The sequence below is a fragment of the Musa acuminata genome, chromosome BXJ1-11, assembly GCF_036884655.1.
Source record: "Musa acuminata AAA Group cultivar baxijiao chromosome BXJ1-11, Cavendish_Baxijiao_AAA, whole genome shotgun sequence".
NCBI classification, from domain to species: Eukaryota; Viridiplantae; Streptophyta; class Magnoliopsida; order Zingiberales; family Musaceae; genus Musa; species Musa acuminata.
In genome coordinates, this window is record NC_088337.1 from 16394643 (window position 1) to 16414188 (window position 19546).

The following is a 19546-nucleotide window of genomic DNA, read 5'->3' on the forward strand; positions in this document are numbered from 1 at the left end:
TTCGGCCCAAAAATATTTGGGTAGGTTATATTCATTCAACATGGTTCTTGCCATTTCTTGTAAATTTCGATTTTTTCTTTCTACTACCCCATTTTGTTGAGGATTTCTTGGAGTAGAAAAATTATGGTTGTATCCGTTGAGTTCACAGAATTCTTGGAAGTCATGGTTTTGAAATTCTCCACCATGATCACTTCTAATTGACGAAATCATAGATCCCTTCTCATTTTGAACAAGTTTACAAAACTTGGTAAAATGTCTAAAGCATTCATTTTTCTGTTTTAAAAAGTAGGTCCATGTATATCTGCTATAGTCATCAATAATGACAAAGGCGTATTTGCTACCTCCTAGACTCGATATAGAGATTGGTCCGAACAAGTCCATATGGATCAGTTGTAAGGGCCTAGAGGTACTTATTTGATTCTTAGTTTTGAAGCTACCCTTAATTTGCTTACCTAATTGGCAAGCATCACATACATTATCTTTGATGAATTTGATATGAGGAATCCCTCTTACAAGTTCTCTAGATGATACTTGAGTGATTAGTTTCATGCTTGCATGACCTAATCTTCTATGCCATAGCCAAGCATCCTCTTTCATAACGGCAAAGCACATTTCATCACATAAGTCATTGATGTCAATAGTGTATACGTTGTTTTGTTTTAATGCAATCATAGATATATTTTTGTGTGGTTTTTCAATGATGCAAGCATTAGATTCAAATCTTATAATATATCCTTTATCACATAATTGACTAATGCTCAAGAGGTTATGTTTTAAACCATCAACTAGTAAAACATTTTCAATAGAGAGGTTGGATTTGTTACCTATGGTTCCTTTGCCAATGATTTTACCCTTGTTGTTGTCTCCGAAGGTGACATATCCTTCGTCTATGCTAGTGAGCTTAGAGAATTGAGATGGATCTCCGGTCATATGCCTTGAGCATCCACTATCAAGATACCATTTCTTGCTCCTAGCTTGCGATTGTTTAGTTTTCTACAAGAAAGGATGATGTTTAGGTACCCATTTGCTTTTGGGTGCCTCATAAATGGATCTACATTTTCTATCATGCTGCATAGAGTTTATCATGGTTCCTTTAGGAACCCAAATTAATTTGTTTGGACTTATTTTCTTGAATGGACAACAATGTGTCTTGTGTCCAGATCTGCAACAAAAGTTGCACTTGGTTTGGTGTTGAACATGTAAGATGGGGCCTTTTACAAAGGTAGTTGGATTTCGGTGAGGACTCCTCACAAATCCAATCCCACTTCTTTTGGGGGCATGACCCTTGTTTGTAAGAATCATGTTTAATGACTTGCTACCAACCTCGAATTTCTTCAAGGTGTCCTTAAGCAGCAAGTTTTCTTTTTGTATAGTTTCTAAATCATGACATTTGATACATGAATTTAAACTATCATGATGTTCGATTTTTAACTTATCAAACTCACAAGTAAGGTTATCATGTACCTTTTTTAGCAACTTGTATTTTCTATTTATAACTTTGCATTCATCAAATAAATCATGGAAGGCATTTGATAATTCATCGAAAGATAAATCAGCATCTAATAAATCCGTTACCTCCTCTTCGATGGCCATAAAGGCGTAATGAGCAACTTGCTCGGTGTTGGACTCCTCTTCCTCAGATGCGCTCGAATCATCCCATGTTGCTTGGAGCGCCTTCTTCTTTGTTGTTCTTTTCTTGACTTGGGGACAATCACTTTTGTAGTGTCCCGGCTTTTTACACTCGTAGCAGATCACTTGGTCCTTCTTTGATTCAAGTTTATTTTTCACATCGTTTTTAAACTTGTTTCTTTTGAAGAATTTCTTAAACTTTCTTGTCAAAAGTGCCAAGTCATCGTCACAATCCTCATCACTTGAGTTTTCTCTCAAGTGGCATTCAGAAGTTTTAAGTGCCATATCCTTCCTGTTCTTTGGAAGGATGTCTTCTTGCTCTTCATGAGCTTTGCAGGTCATTTCGTAGGTCATTAATGACCCGATTAGTTCTTCAAGAGGGAAATTTTGCAGATCTTTTGCCTCTTGAATGGCGGTGACTTTAGGATCCCAACTCTTAGGAAGGGATCTTAGTATCTTATTAACAAGCTCAAAATCCGTAAAGCTCTTTCCGAGTCCTTTTAGACCGTTGACGACATCCGTGAAACGGGTAAACATGTCGCCAATGGTTTCACTCGGTTTCATTCGGAAAAGTTCAAAAGAATGCAGCAACAGATTGATTTTTGACTCTTTCACTCTACTTGTGCCCTCATGGGTCACTTCAAGTGTGTGCCAAATATCAAAAGCAGTTTCGCAAGTTGAAACACGATTAAACTCGTTTTTATCAAGAGCGCAAAATAAGGCATTCATAGCCTTTGCATTAAGAGCGAAAGCCTTCTTCTCCAAATCGTTCCAATCGATCATTGGAAGAGAAGATTTTGAAAATCCATTTTCAACAAGGTTCCACAGTTCAAAATCCATAGAAATAAGAAAGATCCTCATTCGGGTCTTCCAGTAAGTGTAGTCCGTTCCACTGAACATGGGTGGACGTGTAATCGAATGCCCCTCTTGGTTTCCGGCGTATGCCATCTCTCTTGGGTTTTAATCCTTTAGAGAGTTAACCTTGCTCTGATACCAATTGTTAGGATCGAGAGCACTAAGAGGGGGGGGGTGAATTAGTGCAGCGGAAATCGTATAATAAATTTAAAACCAAAAGCTGCGTTTGTTCAAAAACTATTATGATGCAAAAGCAAATTCTCAGTTTGTATCTAAGTGCAGTTTGCGTCTAAGCGCAGATTGCGTCTAAGCGCAGTTTTGCGTCTAAGCGCAGATTGCGTCTAAGCGCAGTTTTGCGTCTAAATGCAGATTTACATCTAAACGCAGATTTTACGTCTAAACGCAGTTTTACGTCTAAACGTAGTTTTACGTCTAAGCGCAGATTTACGTCTAAACGTAGATTTACGTCTAAACGCAGTTAGACGCAGATTTACGTCTAAACTTTGAAACTTGTTTGTATACTCGCAGAAGGCAGTATGCAGATGAAACCAAGACGTAAACGTGAACTGAAATCTGATGATTGAGCGAAGAAAGCCGATTTACGTCTGAATGCAGTTTTACGTCTAAATGTTGAAACTCGTTTGTAAGATCGTAGAGGACAGATTGCAGTTATTAATAGGATTAAAATGTAAGCGTAAACTGCAAGGAAGCTCGTTCGTAAAAGCACGGAAAACAGATTTGCAGAATCAAACGTAAACGTAAACTGTAATGTATGAAAATACGAGTTTACGTCTGAATGCAGATTTGGAAGAACAGCACTTAGAACTTGTTCGTGAAAGCGCAGAGAGCAGTAGTGATGAGGGAGGTTTGCAGTAATGATAAAGTGCTCGAAAATAAACGCAAACCAGAGATTTAGAGTGGTTCGGTCAGCCTTGACCTACTCCACTTTTGGCTTCCTCCACCGATGAGGTTGCCGACGTCAACTAGGTGCCTTCCTTCAATGGGCGAAGGCCAAACTTCCCTCTTACAGTTTCTCTCCTTTTGACAGGCTTAGGAGACAACCTTTACAGACCTTTCTCTCCTCACTTTACAGTTGAAAACTTGAAGAACAGAAGGAGGAGACTCAAGGGCTTTACAACACTTTTGAGCTCTTTAGAATCACAGAAAAGATCACAATTTTGGTATAGGTCTGTGTCTTTTCAGTGCTGAATGGGTGGGGTATTTATAGGCCCCAACCCAATTCAAAATTCGAGCTCAAAACGATCAAATCGATCAAATCCCAGAATTCTGGGATCAGGCGGTTGCACCTCTCGACTGGAGAGGTGGCACCGCCTGGCAGAGCTCGAAGACTGAGCTCTGTCGATTGCTTCTTCTCTGCCAGAGCTCGAAGACTGAGCTCAATGGTTGCATCACCTGGCAGAGCTCGAAGACTGAGCTTGGTGGTTGCATCACCTGGCAGAGCTCGAAATCTGAGCTTGGTGGTTGCATCACTTGGCAGAGCTCCAAACTGAGCTCAAGCTGATGCACCATTCTGCCAGAGCTCGAAGACTGAGCTTGGTGAATGCATCACCTGGCAAAGCTCGAGACTGAGCTCAGGCTGATGCACCACTCTGCCAAAGCTCGAAGACTGAGCTTGGTGGTTGCATCGCCTGGCAGAGCTCGGAACTTGAGCTCTGGCGGTGCAACCTCTTGGCTGGAGCGGTTGCACCTCCCAGCCTTGCAACCCTGGCGGTTGCACCTCCTGGCTGGGGCGGTTGCACCTCCCAGCCCCACAGCCCAGGCGGTTGCACCTCCTGGCTGGGGCGGTTGCACCTCTCAACCCCACAGCCCAGGCGGTTGCACCTCCTGGCTGGGGCGGTTGCACCTCCTGGTGCAATCAGGGTCCGAATGGTTCACTCCATTCGACCCACTTTGAATCTTTTCAGGGGCCCAATTGCCCCAAGATTAAGCTAATGGGATCACCTCCCATTTTCCTGCTTAATCATCGTGCTAACTACGATTATCTCTAAGACAACTTCTGCAGCTTGCTCCGATGCGTCAATCGCTTCTTCCGGCGAGTTTCCGGCCAACTTCCGTCGATCAACCGATAACCCTCGGTGATCCTTCTGCGGACATCCGGCATACTCCTGGACTTTGCGACGATCCACTTGGCGAGTTCCGACGAGCTTCGCTTGGCAAGCTTCTGGACTTCTCGGATCTGTTCTCTCTGAACCTCCGACGACCGTCCGAACTTCCGTCGAACTCTCGAACTCCCAACGTGATCATGATCTTGACTCCGGCGCAATACCTGCTGCTTGTCTTACTCTCATCGTAGTTAATCCTGCACACTTATCTCAACACATAGATTAGATAACAAATGACAATTGACTTCATCATCAAAATCCGAGATTCAACATGGCAGAGAGGTGCAACCGCCTCTGACAGAGGTGGCACCGCCCAGAGGCTCAGTCTTCGAGCTATGCCAGGCGGTGCAACTTCTCCAGTCAAGAGGTGCAACCGCCTGATCCCGGATTTCCGGGATTTGATCGTTTTGAGCTCGAAATTTGAATTGGGTTGGGGCCTATAAATACCCCACCCATTCAGCACTGAAAAGATACAGATCCACACCGAATTCTTGATCTTTTCAGTGATTCTAGCTCAAATTTGTGTAAAGTCCACAAGTTCTCCTCTTTTATGTTCTTCAAGTCTTGAGTTGTAAAGAGAGGAGAGAAAGGATCTGTAAGGGTTGTCTCCTAAGCCCGTCAAAAGGAGTGAATCTGTAAGAGGGTAGTTGGCCTTCGCCTATTGAAGGAAGGCCTCTAGTTGACGTCGGTAACCTCATCGGTGGAGGAAGCCAAAAGTGGAGTAGGTCAAGACTGACCGAACCACTCTAAATCTCTGGTTTGCGTTTATTTTGAGCACTTTATCATTACTACAAACCTCCTACATAGCTACTGCTCTCTGCGCTTTTACGAACGAATTTTGTGCAGTTTACGTTTACGTCTTGATTCCATCTACAAACTGCAAACTGTCTCTCTGCGCTTTTACGAATGAGTTCTGTGCAGTTTACGTTTACGTCTTGATTCCATCTACAAACTGCAAACTGTCTCTCTGTGCTTTTACGAATGAGTTCTGTGCAGTTTACGTTTACGTCTTGATTTCACTTACAACTGCAAACTGTCTTCTGCGCTTTTTTACGAACATGGTTCTGTGCAGTTTACGTTTACATCTTTTGATTTCATTTACAACTGCAAACTGTCTTCTGCGCTTTTACGAACAAGGTTCTGTGCAGTTTACGTTTACGTCTTGATTTCATTTAGAACTGCAAACTGTCATCTGCGTTTAGACGCAAACTGCGTTTAGACGCAAACTGCGTTTAGACGCAAACTGTGCTTAGACGCAAACTGCGTTTAGACGCAAACTGCGTTTAGACGTAAACTGCGTTTAGACGTAAACTGCGCTTAGACGCAAACTGTGTTTAGACACAAACTGCGCTTAGACGCAAACTGTGTTTAGACGTAAACTGTGTTTAGACGCAAACTGCGCTTAGACGCAATCTGCGCTTAGACGCAAACTGCACTTAAATACAAACTGTGAATCAGCTTTTGCATCATAATAGTTTCTATCGAACGAACGCAGCTTTCGATTTTAATCGCTGTAAAATTTCCGCTGCACTAATTCACCCCCCCCTCTTAGTGCTCTCGATCCTAACAATTGGTATCAGAGCAGGGTATTTCTCATTTCGGATTTACACCCGAGAGAAATGGCTCTTCAAGAGGGCTTATCGGTTGTTCGTCCACCGTTCTTTAACGGATTGGACTACACTTATTGGAAAACTCGAATGAGAGTTTTCTTGATTTCTCTGAATCTGGATTTATGGAATATTGTTGAAAACGGTTTTCAACTTCCCTCCAAACCGATGAACGAATGGTCGGATTTGGAGAAGAAGTATTTTTCTTTAAACGCAAAGGCTATGAATGTCTTATTTTGCGCTTTGGACAAAAATGAGTTTAATCGGGTTTCTTTGTGCGAAACGGCTTTCGATATTTGGCACACTCTTGAAATCACGCACGAGGGAACTAGTAGAGTCAAAGACTCGAAAGTTAATATTTTACTGCATGATTTCGAGCTTTTTCATATGAAACCAAGCGAAACCGTTGTTGACATGTACACCCGTTTTACGGATGTCGTCAATGGTTTAAAATCACTTGGTAAAAGCTTTTCGGATTTTGAACTCGTTAACAAAGTTTTGCGCTCACTTTCTAAAACTTGGGATTCAAAAGTAACTGCTATTCAAGAAGCTAAAAACCTAAACAACTTACCACTTGAAGAACTAATTGGTTCATTGATGACATATGAAATGGTGCACAATGCACATGATGAACATGTTGAACACAATCACCTTCCAAAGAACAGGAAGGATTTGGAACTCTGGACAAATGAATGCCACTTGAGCGATGACTCAAGTGATGAGGACAATGATGAACAAAACAACCTTCCAAAGAACAGGAAGGATTTGGGACATAGAACATTTGAAGACCACTCGAGCATAAGCTCAAGTGATGGTGAACTTAAACTACAAATGAAACGAAAATTAAAAAGCAAAAAGAATGGAACTACTTGCTTTAAACGCAAGAAGAAGAACAAAAATTGGGATGAATCGAGCTCCTCCGAAGACGAAGAAAAAATCAACAAAAGCGAGGCGGCAAACTACGCCTTAACAGCCTACAATGTTGAGGTAATGCCTTTGGTTTATTTTGAAATTACTTGATACTTTCATGATGTAGTTTTCTTTTTTAGTTTAGAATTAATTTTCTTGAAAATTACATGTTAAAAAAAAAATTACAAAATTATGATCATGCTAGTAATTTCGAAAATGATAATATTGCATATTTTATGATAAACAAACAAAATTATTTTGATTGAAAATATGAAATCATGGTTAAGAAGTAATAATGTGTATCATGTTTGATTAACATTGTTGAATGAAATCACGTTTGATTTAAAGTAATGCATAATAATATTAAATGGTTATAATACAATGATTAACAATTTTATGCATGAGATTTTAAGTTATTCATGATCATGAGCTTGTTTGATATTCATGATTTAAATTCAAAATCTATAACAAAAATCATGTCTGAATATATGAAAGTGTTAATTTCATTTTCGGATTCACTTAACAAGTGGTATCCTAACAATCGGATTTACTCATACACTTATGAAAAATAATTTTCTAAAATAGATTTGATGAAATGATCCCTGCTTATAAATTCCATCTTGAAATATGAATGATAGTATTTTTGCTTGCAAAGATTTGTTTCACATACATATCTCCTATGATTCATGTGCAGAAAAAGAATTTATAAATCATAATACAATGAGATTTCTTATGCAAAAATAAAGTGCTTTTGTGATTCATTGCTAAAGAGAATAATTATTAAAATCATGATCTTGATAATTATAACATGAAGCTCGTTATAAATCAAGATCGTTCATTATGCTTATCAAAAACTTGGAATATTAATATCTTAATATTAAATGAAATGCAACTTGTCTTTTGATTTCTTAGAATTCAATGAAGTGTCATATTAATATCTTAAAACTTGGAATATTTTAAAATGTGATCTTGATAATAATGTTTCAAGTTGCTCTTTGTACTATATCTTTTCAAATGAATCATGAGCCTTGATATCATATATTTCATAATATAGAAATAACAAGATTTCTTTGCCTTTTGTCTTGAACTTTCATGCTTATCATAATTTGGCATATAAAGACTAAGGCATGATTAGATGAAAAAGAATCTCTTAAAAAATGCTTTTCCCATCTGATCGAGATTAATGATTTCATGATATTTTGTGAATCTCGAAATTAATTTTAATGACTTGATTATGAATTTCAAGTTAATGATTTGATTTGAATAAGTTTTATCTAAATCATAATCTTGATCTTGCAAAATTGAAGTCACAAATAATATCCTATGGTATTCATGAATTGATACTCACAATATGAAAGCATTGATATTCATGACTTGAATTGGATTGAAACATTGTATGCTTAAATTAATCATTCTCCTATGTTTCAAAAATTCCTTAAATGCCTTATGTGATAATTGAAAACTAACTTGCTTTATGATGAATCACGAATCATAACTTGATCTATGATGCCTTGAAATGATTGAAATATTTAACACTTTTATGCTCTACCCCCTACTTTCTTCTTGTTTTCAATGATAAAATGGGGAGAAGTTTTGATCATGCATGGTAGGATATAATTTGACAAAATTGATACAATCATGATATGAAACATTTATGATGTGCAATTATGCATGCAATACTTGTGCTTTCTAATTATGATGTGATGTGTTGCATATGATGTAAATCATGATTTAAAATGCTATGAGTGCTAAGTTACACACTTTGAGAAGAAATTGCTATATTGAAACATTAATGTAATTATGAATGGTGATATGAAATTATGCATGTAATACTTCAACCTATGATAATGATGCATGCAATGATAAAATATTCATGATGAAAAATTGTCTTGACATTCATAACTTGATTATTCATCCTTTGTCATGATTTTGAAATCGTTGTAAAAGGAAAAAGAACTACAAAACTGTATTCTTCCTTTCTTTTTAACAATGACAAAGGGGGAGATAGCTAGCTTGCACAAGTCAAGAAGATGCAAAAACTTGATTGCTAACTTGCTTATTTCAAGAAGCAAAAATTGTCTTCTTGAAAATCACTATCTTGAATATCTCAAGAAGCAAGACTTGCAACCTGCACATTACAATAGGAAGCAATAATCATGAGCCTACACAAGAAAGTTATCTTGCATTTGCTTTCGAAGTTTTTGCTAGCCTGTATATTGCGAAACTTGTATATCGTAAAAATTGCTAGCTTGTAGTCTAAAGAGAAGCGAAAAGTTACTATCTCAAAAGAAGCATATGTGCTATCTTGCCTATCTCAAGAGGCAAAAATGCTAACTTGCACATCTAGCAAAATTTGACAAATTTACATATCTCAAGAAGCAAGAGTTGCTTTCTTGAATATCTCAAAACTGCTAGCTTGCATGTTCTAAAAGTGCTATCTTGTATGCTGTAAAACTTGCATATCTAAAACTTGATAGCCTGAATATTCTAAGCATGATGTAACATTTGCTAAATTTTTTGGCTTCAAAACTGCATGATGATAAAACTTGATAATATGTTTTTCATGCAATAAGTTGAACTTATATTACAAACACTTGATTGTGGTACTTCTCCTTTTTGTTGATGACAAAGGGGGAGAAGTATGTTGATGACATGACATGTGATGCATAAGTTTATGCATATGTTCATGTTGACGTGTTGCAAGTATTCATGATGAATATTGCAATGACTTGAATTCGGTTTGAATTCAAGGTTCTATCAATATGGCATATTGATAGGGGGAGTTTGTTTAAACTCCGGGAGTTAAGTTTAACTCCGTCATCAAGTGGTTGTCATCATCAAAAAGGGGGAGATTGTTGAATCTCGTATTTTGATGATGAAACTACTTGATATATGTTTATGATTTAATCTGCGTTTTGAGTGACGCAGGATGCTTCGATCAGGATGAGACAATTAAAGCAGGAAAATCATGTTGTGTCGAAGGAACATGTCAGAAGATTGGACGTCGGGCCGGTGGATCGGTCGACGTATCGACAGAAGGCTTCGGGCCGAGGAATCGGGCATCGGGCCAAGAAGAGCGGGTATTGTGCCAAGGATATCGGAGTTGCGGAGTCAACTGGCCGATTGGGCAATAGGCTGCAGGAGAGGACGATGCGCCGAAGAATCGGACGAAGCGTCGAGGGACCAATGACATGTCGGACAACTTGGTTAATTGCTTAGGATTAATTGTCTCGATCGAAGTTTTGTTTTGTTGTGCAGGATTAACTATGATAACAATGAAGACATAAAGCGAAACAAAGTGTCGGAGTCAAGCGCGAAGGATTTGTTGCGAGTTCGAGAGTTCGACGGAAGTCCGAAGGTTCGTCGGGAATGCTACCGGAACTAGCCGAGAATGAGTTGGGAGCTTGCCGAAGGGTTTTTCGGAAGCTCGCCGGAAGGTTCGTTGGAAGTTCGTGGAGCTCGCCGAGAAAGATCGGAGCTTGCCGACGAAGCTCGTTGGAACTCGCTAAGATCAAATCGTGAAGTCTAGGAGCTTGCCGGGAGTTCGCAGAATGGTTTCCGAGAGTTCATCGGAAGACCGCCGGAAGTTTGCCGGAAGCTCGCCAGAAGAAGTCTTGACTTGCGGACTTTGTAATAGCTTAGAAAATGTCTTTAAATTCATAGTTAGCACGTTAATTAGGGTTAGGATTAGGTGTTAATCCTATAACCCAAGTAGGGGCCAATTAGGCCCAAGTTCGGACTGGTTTGGACCAAGTTTGGAGCCAAACCAAGTGAGCTAGAATAGTGAAAGAGGTGGCACCGCCAGGGTTGGAGGTAGCACCGCCCAGGCTATGTCTTCCAGCGAGACTGGGAGGTGCAACCGCCCCAGCCAAGAGGTGCAACCGCCCAGAGCTCAGTCTTCGAGCTAGACTGGGCGGTGCAACCTCCCTGACAGAGAGGTAGCACCGCCTGAGCTCGGTCTTCGAGCTCTGGCAGAGAGGTGCAACCGCCTCTGATAGAGGTGGCACCGCCCAGAGGCTCAGTCTTCGAGCTATGCCAGGCGGTGCAACCTCTCCAGTCAAGAGGTGCAACCGCCTGATCCCGAAATTCCGGGATTTGATCGTTTTGAGCTCGAAATTTGAATTGGGTTGGGGCCTATAAATACCCCACCCATTCAGCACTGAAAAGATACAGATCCACACCGAATTCTTGATCTTTTCAGTGATTCTAAGAGCTCAAATTTGTGTAAAGTCCACAAGTTCTCCTCTTTTCTGTTCTTCAAGTCTTGAGTTGTAAAGAGAGGAGAGAAAGGATCTGTAAGGGTTGTCTCCTAAGCCCGTCAAAAGGAGTGAATCTGTAAGAGGGTAGTTGGCCTTCGCCTATTGAAGGAAGGCCTCTAGTTGACGTTGGTAACCTCATCGGTGGAGGAAGCCAAAAGTGGAGTAGGTCAAGACTGACCGAACCACTCTAAATCTCTGGTTTGCGTTTATTTTGAGCACTTTATCATTACTGCAAACCTCCTACATAGCTACTGCTCTTTGCGCTTTTACGAACGAATTTTGTGCAGTTTACGTTTACGTCTTGATTCCATCTACAAACTGCAAACTGTCTCTCTGCGCTTTTACGAATGAGTTCTGTGCAGTTTACGTTTACGTCTTGATTCCATCTACAAACTGCAAACTGTCTCTCTGTGCTTTTACGAATGAGTTCTGTGCAGTTTACGTTTACGTCTTGATTTCACTTACAACTGCAAACTGTCTTCTGCGCTTTTTTACGAACAAGGTTCTGTGTAGTTTACGTTTACATCTTTTGATTTCATTTACAACTGCAAACTGTCTTCTGTGCTTTTACGAAGAAGGTTCTGTGCAGTTTACGTTTACGTCTTGATTTCATTTAGAACTGCAAACTGTCATCTGCGTTTAGACGCAAACTGCGTTTAGACGCAAACTGCGTTTAGACGCAAACTGCGTTTAGAGGTAAACTGTGCTTAGACGCAAACTGCGTTTAGACGCAAACTGCGTTTAGACGTAAACTGCGTTTAGACGTAAACTGCGCTTAGACGCAAACTGTGTTTAGACGCAAACTGCGCTTAGACGCAAACTGTGTTTAGACGTAAACTGTGTTTAGACGCAAACTGTGCTTAGACGCAATCTGCGCTTAGACGCAAACTGCACTTAAATACAAACTGTGAATCAGGTTTTGCATCATAATAGTTTCTATCGAACGAACGCAGCTTTCGATTTTAATCGTTGTAAAATTTCCGCTGCACTAATTCACCCCCCCCTCTTAGTGCTCTCGATCCTAACAGTTTTGTTACCCATTTTTGCTGCTCAAGTGATAATATCTTTCCCTCCAAAAAGTACTCGAGGCTTTTATGGTCGGTTTTAATTTGAAATCGTCGACCAATCAAGTAGGGTCTCCACCTCGTTGCTGCGCGCACAATGGCGAGCATCTCCTTATCATATGTTGACTTATTTTGATGGGAGGGAGATAATGCCTTGCTAGTGTATACGAGTGGTCGACCATCTTGCATGAGAATGACTCCAATTCTGACTCCAGATGCGTCGGCCTCAATAACGAAGGGTTGGTTGAAATTTGGTAGTGTTAGCACCGGCGTCGTCGTTATGGCTGCCTTAAGTTTGTCGAAGGTAGTGGAGGCTCTGTCCGACCATTGGAAGACATCTTTTTCCAGTAAGGAAGTAAGTGGTGCACTGATCTTTCCATAGTTTTTCACGAACTTACGGTAGTAGCCTGTTAAACCGAAAAAGCCATGTAGCAATTTTATGTTCCTCGGGGTAGGCCAGTTTTGCATTGCTTCAATTTTGAAGGCGTCCACCGTAACACCTTCCTCTGATATGATATGCCCAAGATATTTCACCTTTTGTTGAAGAAAGTAAAAATTCGTAGTGGCCGTTGTGTGTTCGAAAGGCGGTTTTCGGTATGACTTCTTCAAACACTCGTATTTGATAATACCCGGATCGAAGGTCCAGCTTTACGAAGATTTGTGCTCCCTTTCATCTAGAAATTCATCTGCTATTGGAATAAGGTATTTGTTCTTGATGGTTATGCCATTGAGAGCTCGATAATCAATGCATATTCCCCATATTCCGTCCTTCTTGCGTACAAGTAGCACCGGTGAAGAGTAGAGGTTGCAACTTGGTCGAATAACTCCTGTTTCGAGCATCTCTTTTATAATCCTTTCTATTTTATCCTTCTGGAGATGTAGATACTGATATGGCCAAGTATTTGCTGGAGGTTTGCCTGAAAGAATCGTTATATAATGATCATGCCTACTGGTAAGAGATAGGTTGTGTGGTTCGTCAAATATATCTGAAAATTCAGCAAGCAAAGGAAGTAGGTTTGGATCTTCAAATTCTATTGGCTCTCCCTTAGTTTGCTGCTCAAGTTGTACCAAAAGGCCGCTGCATGTTTTATGCAAAACCTTCTTCATTTGTTGTGTGCAAATCGTCGTTATGTCGCCCTCACGTTTCCCGTTCAGTATCACCTATTTCTTCTTACTGTAAAATTTCATAATTAGTTGCATAAAATTCCAAGAAATATCACCTAATGTCGTCAACCATTTAATTATGAGCATGGCCTCATGATCATTAAGAGGGAGAAGGAAGAAATCTGCAATTATCTCTTGGTCCTGCAGCAATAGTTTCATCTGCGGGCGCCTACGATCACAATTCAAAATCCGTCCGTCGACGACCTTAACGTCAAACCTGCTACAATTCTTAATAGGTAAGGCCATCTGGATAGTAATCTTACTATTTAGAAAGTTATTAGAATTGCCCGTGTCGATGAGAACAATGATCTGCTGTTGTTTGAGAAGGCCTCCAACTTTCATCGTTTGCGGGTTTGAGTAGCTGGCTAGTGTATGTACCGTAACTTCAGTCGGTTGTGGCTCTTCTTCTGCATCTTCTACTTCATGTTCAAGACTCTCTTCTGGATGTTCAATGACTTCTTCTTCTATTGGTTCAATCATAAGAAGTCTCCCTTTACTACAGCGATGCTCACGGCTCCACGGCTCGTCACAATGCCAACATAACCCCTCCGCATATCGCTCCCGAAGCTCTTCTCTTGTTAACCTCTTTGGTATAGGGACTTGGTCAAAAGTAGGGGGGGCTAAGGGCTTCAATATTACTGGTTGAGGAGCGACCCTAGTCCTCCGAGCTTCATGGTTCAATTGCTCCTCTTGATGTCGTGCGAAAGAGATGGCTGCCATAAGCGTATACGGTTGTCGTGCTTTAACTTCTCCTCGAATCTTCGGCTTCAAGCCCTCAATGAAGGTCCTTAATAGCTGTTTTTTAGACCAATCATGAGTTTCATTAGATAACCTTTCAAACCTGGTTTGGTACTCCTGAATGGTGGAAGTTTGTCGGATCTTTGCTAGTTGTCCATCAATATTCTCGTAATTGATTGGTTTGAAGTGGATCAGCAGTCCTTCTTTAAATTGTTGCCATGAAAGGACTCCATAAGTATGTTCAAACCAGTCAAACTACTATATAGCATCCCCTTCAAGATGTATAGCTGTAATTTTCACCATAGATACATCCGCGGTTTTGTGGTATCGAAAATATCGCTCCGCGCGCGAGATCCAACCAATCGGGTCTCCTTCTTCCCATCTAGGGAAGTCCACTCTCATGCATGGATAGTTGGGGTTGGTCATAGAGCCTACCCTCCCTTGGAAGTCATCTCTTCGGGCTTGGTGTGATTGGGCAAAGCTCTCTCCTTGATATGATTTCTTCGGGCTTAGTGGTCGGCCCAATCTGAGTTCGGTAAAGAGCGTCCGAATCTTATCCTCCATTCGTGCCTCCAAGGCTTCGAATTTAGCATTGATTGCCTCCTTAGATGCCATAGTATATGGCCCCAAATTAATGATGTTAAGATCCCTCTTTTGCTGTTGGGTTAAAGGCATGTATAGGTTGAGAGAAGTGATGGTCGAAAGTGTTGGTGGATTGGTGGATGTAGGCTGCGGTTTAGGCTTGTTTTGTGGCTGTTTTGGGTGCAGTTTGAGGGTGTGGTTTGGTAGAGTTTTAGGGTTGTGGATCAAAGTTTTGGATCTATGGTAGATGGTAGCAAAGGTTTGACAGAAATTCGTGGAAGTTGCAGCAAGTATGTGCTGTCTTGTAAGAGTAGAATTGTCGTCGAAGAAACAACGGTTTCTCGACGTAATTTCCACCAAAAACATGAGAGAATTGAGGAGGGAATTAATAGCAAAATCACAGTTTATATGACAGCAAGGATATCTAATTTAATCAAGAAAATTTCAGCAGTATAACAGCAAGGAAATTGGTGCAAGTTGTAATTGCAGAATTATCGTCAAAAAATTTCAGCGGGTTACGATGAAAATTTGCAGCAACATAAAATCATTTTTAGAGATGAATTTCTTAATAGATCAATCTTAGATGGAAGCCAAGATGATATATGAAGTGTATAAGAAATTTCATTCAAAAAAGATTCAAATAGATGGGTTAAGGCAACGATATGCAGCTGAAATTTTCTGCAGCATAGATTTTCAAGTGCAGCAGATTGGACATAAAAGATCAGTAGTTTATATTGAGAATTTTTCGATGAAACCAAAGGGAAATCTTTTTTTTTTTGTAAGTAAAAGTAAATTGATTATGTGTAAAGTTTCTACAACTAGCTTTATCTATACAAGTTAGCTTTATCTATACAACTTGTATAGATAAAACCAAAGGGAAATCTACTGTTAGGAAGTGTCCAAGATGTCATAAAAATTTCGTAGAAATTTGGATAGAAAAAGCACAGTAGCAAGATCAAACAGATGGTGCTATGCGGCTTGAATTCTGTAATTCAAGTGCAGCAGATTGGACATAAAAGATCAGTAGTTTATATTGAGAATTTTTTGATGAAACCAAAGGGAAATCTACTGTTATGAAGTGTCTAAGATGTCATAAAAATTTCGTAGAAATTTGGATAGAAAAAACACAGTAGCAAGATCAAAAAGATGGTGCTATGCGGCTAGAATTCTGCAATGTATCTTTCGTCGTAGAGATGAAAACTTTGTGACGAAAAGTTTATGCGGCAATATAAGAATGATTTTTTTTTTTTTTTTTTTCGAATGAGGATAACTAAATTGCAGCAGCAGTAAGGTAGGAAACCAAAACCTGTTGCAATTCATGGGGAGATCAAAGGATGATCCGCGGTGGTGGAGATGATAGCGGAATTCGGTGACGATCTTTTAAGCAATTGTGGGAATTGCTTTGGATGGTTGTAGAGGGTTGATGGATGGCTGTGGAAAGGCAGCGAGACGCCAAGAATGCTGCTCTGATACCAATTATTAGAACCCTTACGGATTCTCAACTTGGGGTTGATCTCTTTAGGGGATCGGCCTCCTTGGAACTCTATAGGGGTTCCTCCCTCCAAGTTGCTGCTCAAAGGCTGCAGAAAAGATGCATCTATTGCTTACGAAAAGAGAAGGAAAACATGGCTATTTATAGGGCTTCTAAACCCTAACTCCTAATAGGACTCCTACTTAAGACTCTTACTTCTAACCAACTCCTAATAGGACTCCTAGTCAAGACTCCTATTCCCTTACAACTCCTAATTCTTCTCTAAGAAAATACCTCCTACATGAATGCCTCTCTCAATTAGGACTCTCCTAGCTAGAGTCCTAACAGAATGTCCCTCTCAATTAGGACTCTCCTAGCTAGAGTCCTAACAGTTTTACATGAATGTCCCTCTCAATTAGGACTCTCCTAGCTAGAGTCCTAACAATATGCAATAGGAGTTACGCCGGAGTTAAGACCATGATCATGTTGGGGGTCCGAGAGTTCGACGGAAGTCCGAACGGTTGTCGGAGGTGATCCCATTGACTTTTGCCGGAAGTCAGAACTCGACAAGTGGATCGTCGCAAGTCAAGGATTTTGTCGGAAGTCCGTCGGAGCATCGCTGAGGGTTCGTCGGATGTTCACCGGAAGTTCGTCGGAAGCTCGCCATAAGAAGCGATTGACACATCGGAGCAAGTTGCAGTAAATGTCTTAAGAAATATCGTAGTTAGTATGTAGATTAAGCTAGGAATAGGAGGTGATCCCATTGACTTAATCTGGGAGAAATTGGGCCCTCGACAGACCCAAATTGGGCCTAATGGATCAGCCCATTCGGACCCAGTATTCCTGCCAAGCGGTGGCAACACCAGGGCCGGTAGTGGCACTGCCCAGGAGCTTAGTCTCCGAGCGAGACTGGTCAGTGGTACCACCCCATTCAGGCGGTGGCACCGCTAGAGCTCGGTCTCCGAGCTCTGTTAGGCGGTAGTACCGCCAGGACCCCGGAAATCCGAGAGATGACACATTTGAGCTCCAAATTTAAACCAATTTGGGGCCTATATAAACCCTACCCTTTCCTGCATAAAAGGGCACTGAAAATCCAATCTTACTCTGTGATTTTTAGAGCTCAAAAGTGTTGTAAAGGCTAGAAGTTCTCCTCCCTCTTTTTTTCCATGTTTTGATCTTTCAAAAGAGGAGAGAAAATTCTATAAAGGTTGTCTCCTAAGCCCATCTGATGGAGTGAAACTATAAAAGGGTGGTTGGCCTTCGCCAATTGAAGGAAGGCCTCTAGTGGACGTTAGTGACCTCATCGGAGGAGGAAGCCAAAAGTGAATGTAGGTCAAGATTGACCGAACCACTCTAAATCTCGGTTTGCATTCACTTTTTGTTCTCTATCTTAACTGCAAACTGCCCCCATAACTTTACTTTAACCGCACTTCGGCTAATCTAAGTTAAAGCAATTTTCGAATCGGCTTTCATACCGAAATCGCTTTTATCGTACGAACGTCGTATTCCAGTTTGCAATTACATTATGTTCTCTATCTTAACTGCAAACTGCCTCTATATCTTTACTTTAACTGCATCTCGCTTGATCATAAGTTAAAGTAATTTCCAAATCGGCTTTCTTACCAAAATCATTTTTATCGTACGAACGTCGTTTTAAATCGTCGAAAGTTTTCTACTGCACTAATTCACCCCCCCCCCTCTTAGTACTCTTGATCCTAACAATTGGTATCAGAGCAGAGTTAACTCTCAAAAGAGATGGCATACGTCGGAAACCAAGAGGGCCACTCTATTACACGTCCACCTATGTTCAATGGGACGGACTACACCTATTGGAAGACCCGAATGAGGATCTTCCTTATTTCAATAGATTTTGAACTTTAGAATCTTGTCGAAAATGGATTTTTGAAGTCTTCTCTTCCAATGATTAATTGGAATGAATTGGAGAAGAAGACTTTTGCTCTTTATGCAAAGGCTATGAAAGCCTTATTTTGTGTGCTTAATAAAAATGAGTTCTATTGTGTTTCGATTTATGAAACCGCGTTTAATATTTGGCATACACTCGAAGTGACTCACGAAGGCATAAGTAGAGTGAAAGAGTTAAAAATCAATCTTTTGATATATTCTTTTGAACTTTTCCGAATGAAACCGATGTACACCCGTTGGCGACATGTACACCCATTTCACGGATGTCGTCAATGGTCTAAAAGAACTTAGCAAAAGTTTTTCAGATTTTGAGCTCGTAAATAAGATTCTAAGATCCCTTCCTAAGAGTTGGGACCCTAAAGTCACTGCTATTCAAGAGGCTAAAGATTTAAACAACTTCCCTCTTGAAGAACTATTCGGGTCATTAATGACCTATGAAATGACTTGCAAGACTCATGAAGAGTAAGAAGACATCCTTCCAAAGAACAGGAAGGATATGACACTTAGAATTTTAGATGACCACTTGAGAGAAAACTCAAGTGATGAGGACTGTGACGATGACTTGGCACTTCTAATAAGGAAATTCAAAAAGTACATTAAGAGAAACAAGTTTAAAACTATGATACCGGAGAGGGTAAAAATGCAGAATGGATTTCGAAAGAACACCAATAGAATAGTTGTACAGATAGAAAATATCACAGAAGGCAATGAATGAACTCTTGAAGAAACTTCGGTAAAACGAAATATAGCTCACCACCAAGTTTAAAAATCAAAAGGGATACAGAAGATCACCACCCTAATGATAATAAACAAGGATACAGAACTAAAAGCAAAAGACTCACCACTCAAGGACGCATCCAAGAGATACAGAGTTCAAAAGAACACTCCAAGAGAGCTTCTACCAATATCCTCAGTTTTCTAAAATCTTTTCTAAGCCCTAAACCACAAAATAAATACTAGTGCATGAAACAACCCTTCATGCATAGGAAATTTCAAAATTAAGTGCTTTACAGCTGCCAACCAACTCCATTAATGAATTCCTTAGCCATGAAGAAAAGCATCATGATATAGCTTTACAACTGCCAACCAACTCCATTAATGTATTCCTTTGTGCTGGGAATATGCTGATGAGCTGTCTTATCTGAGTAGGCTGAGTTGAAGATTATGTAGCAATATTGTTGGCTGAAAAAAATATCATATTATCAGTATGATCCATATGAGC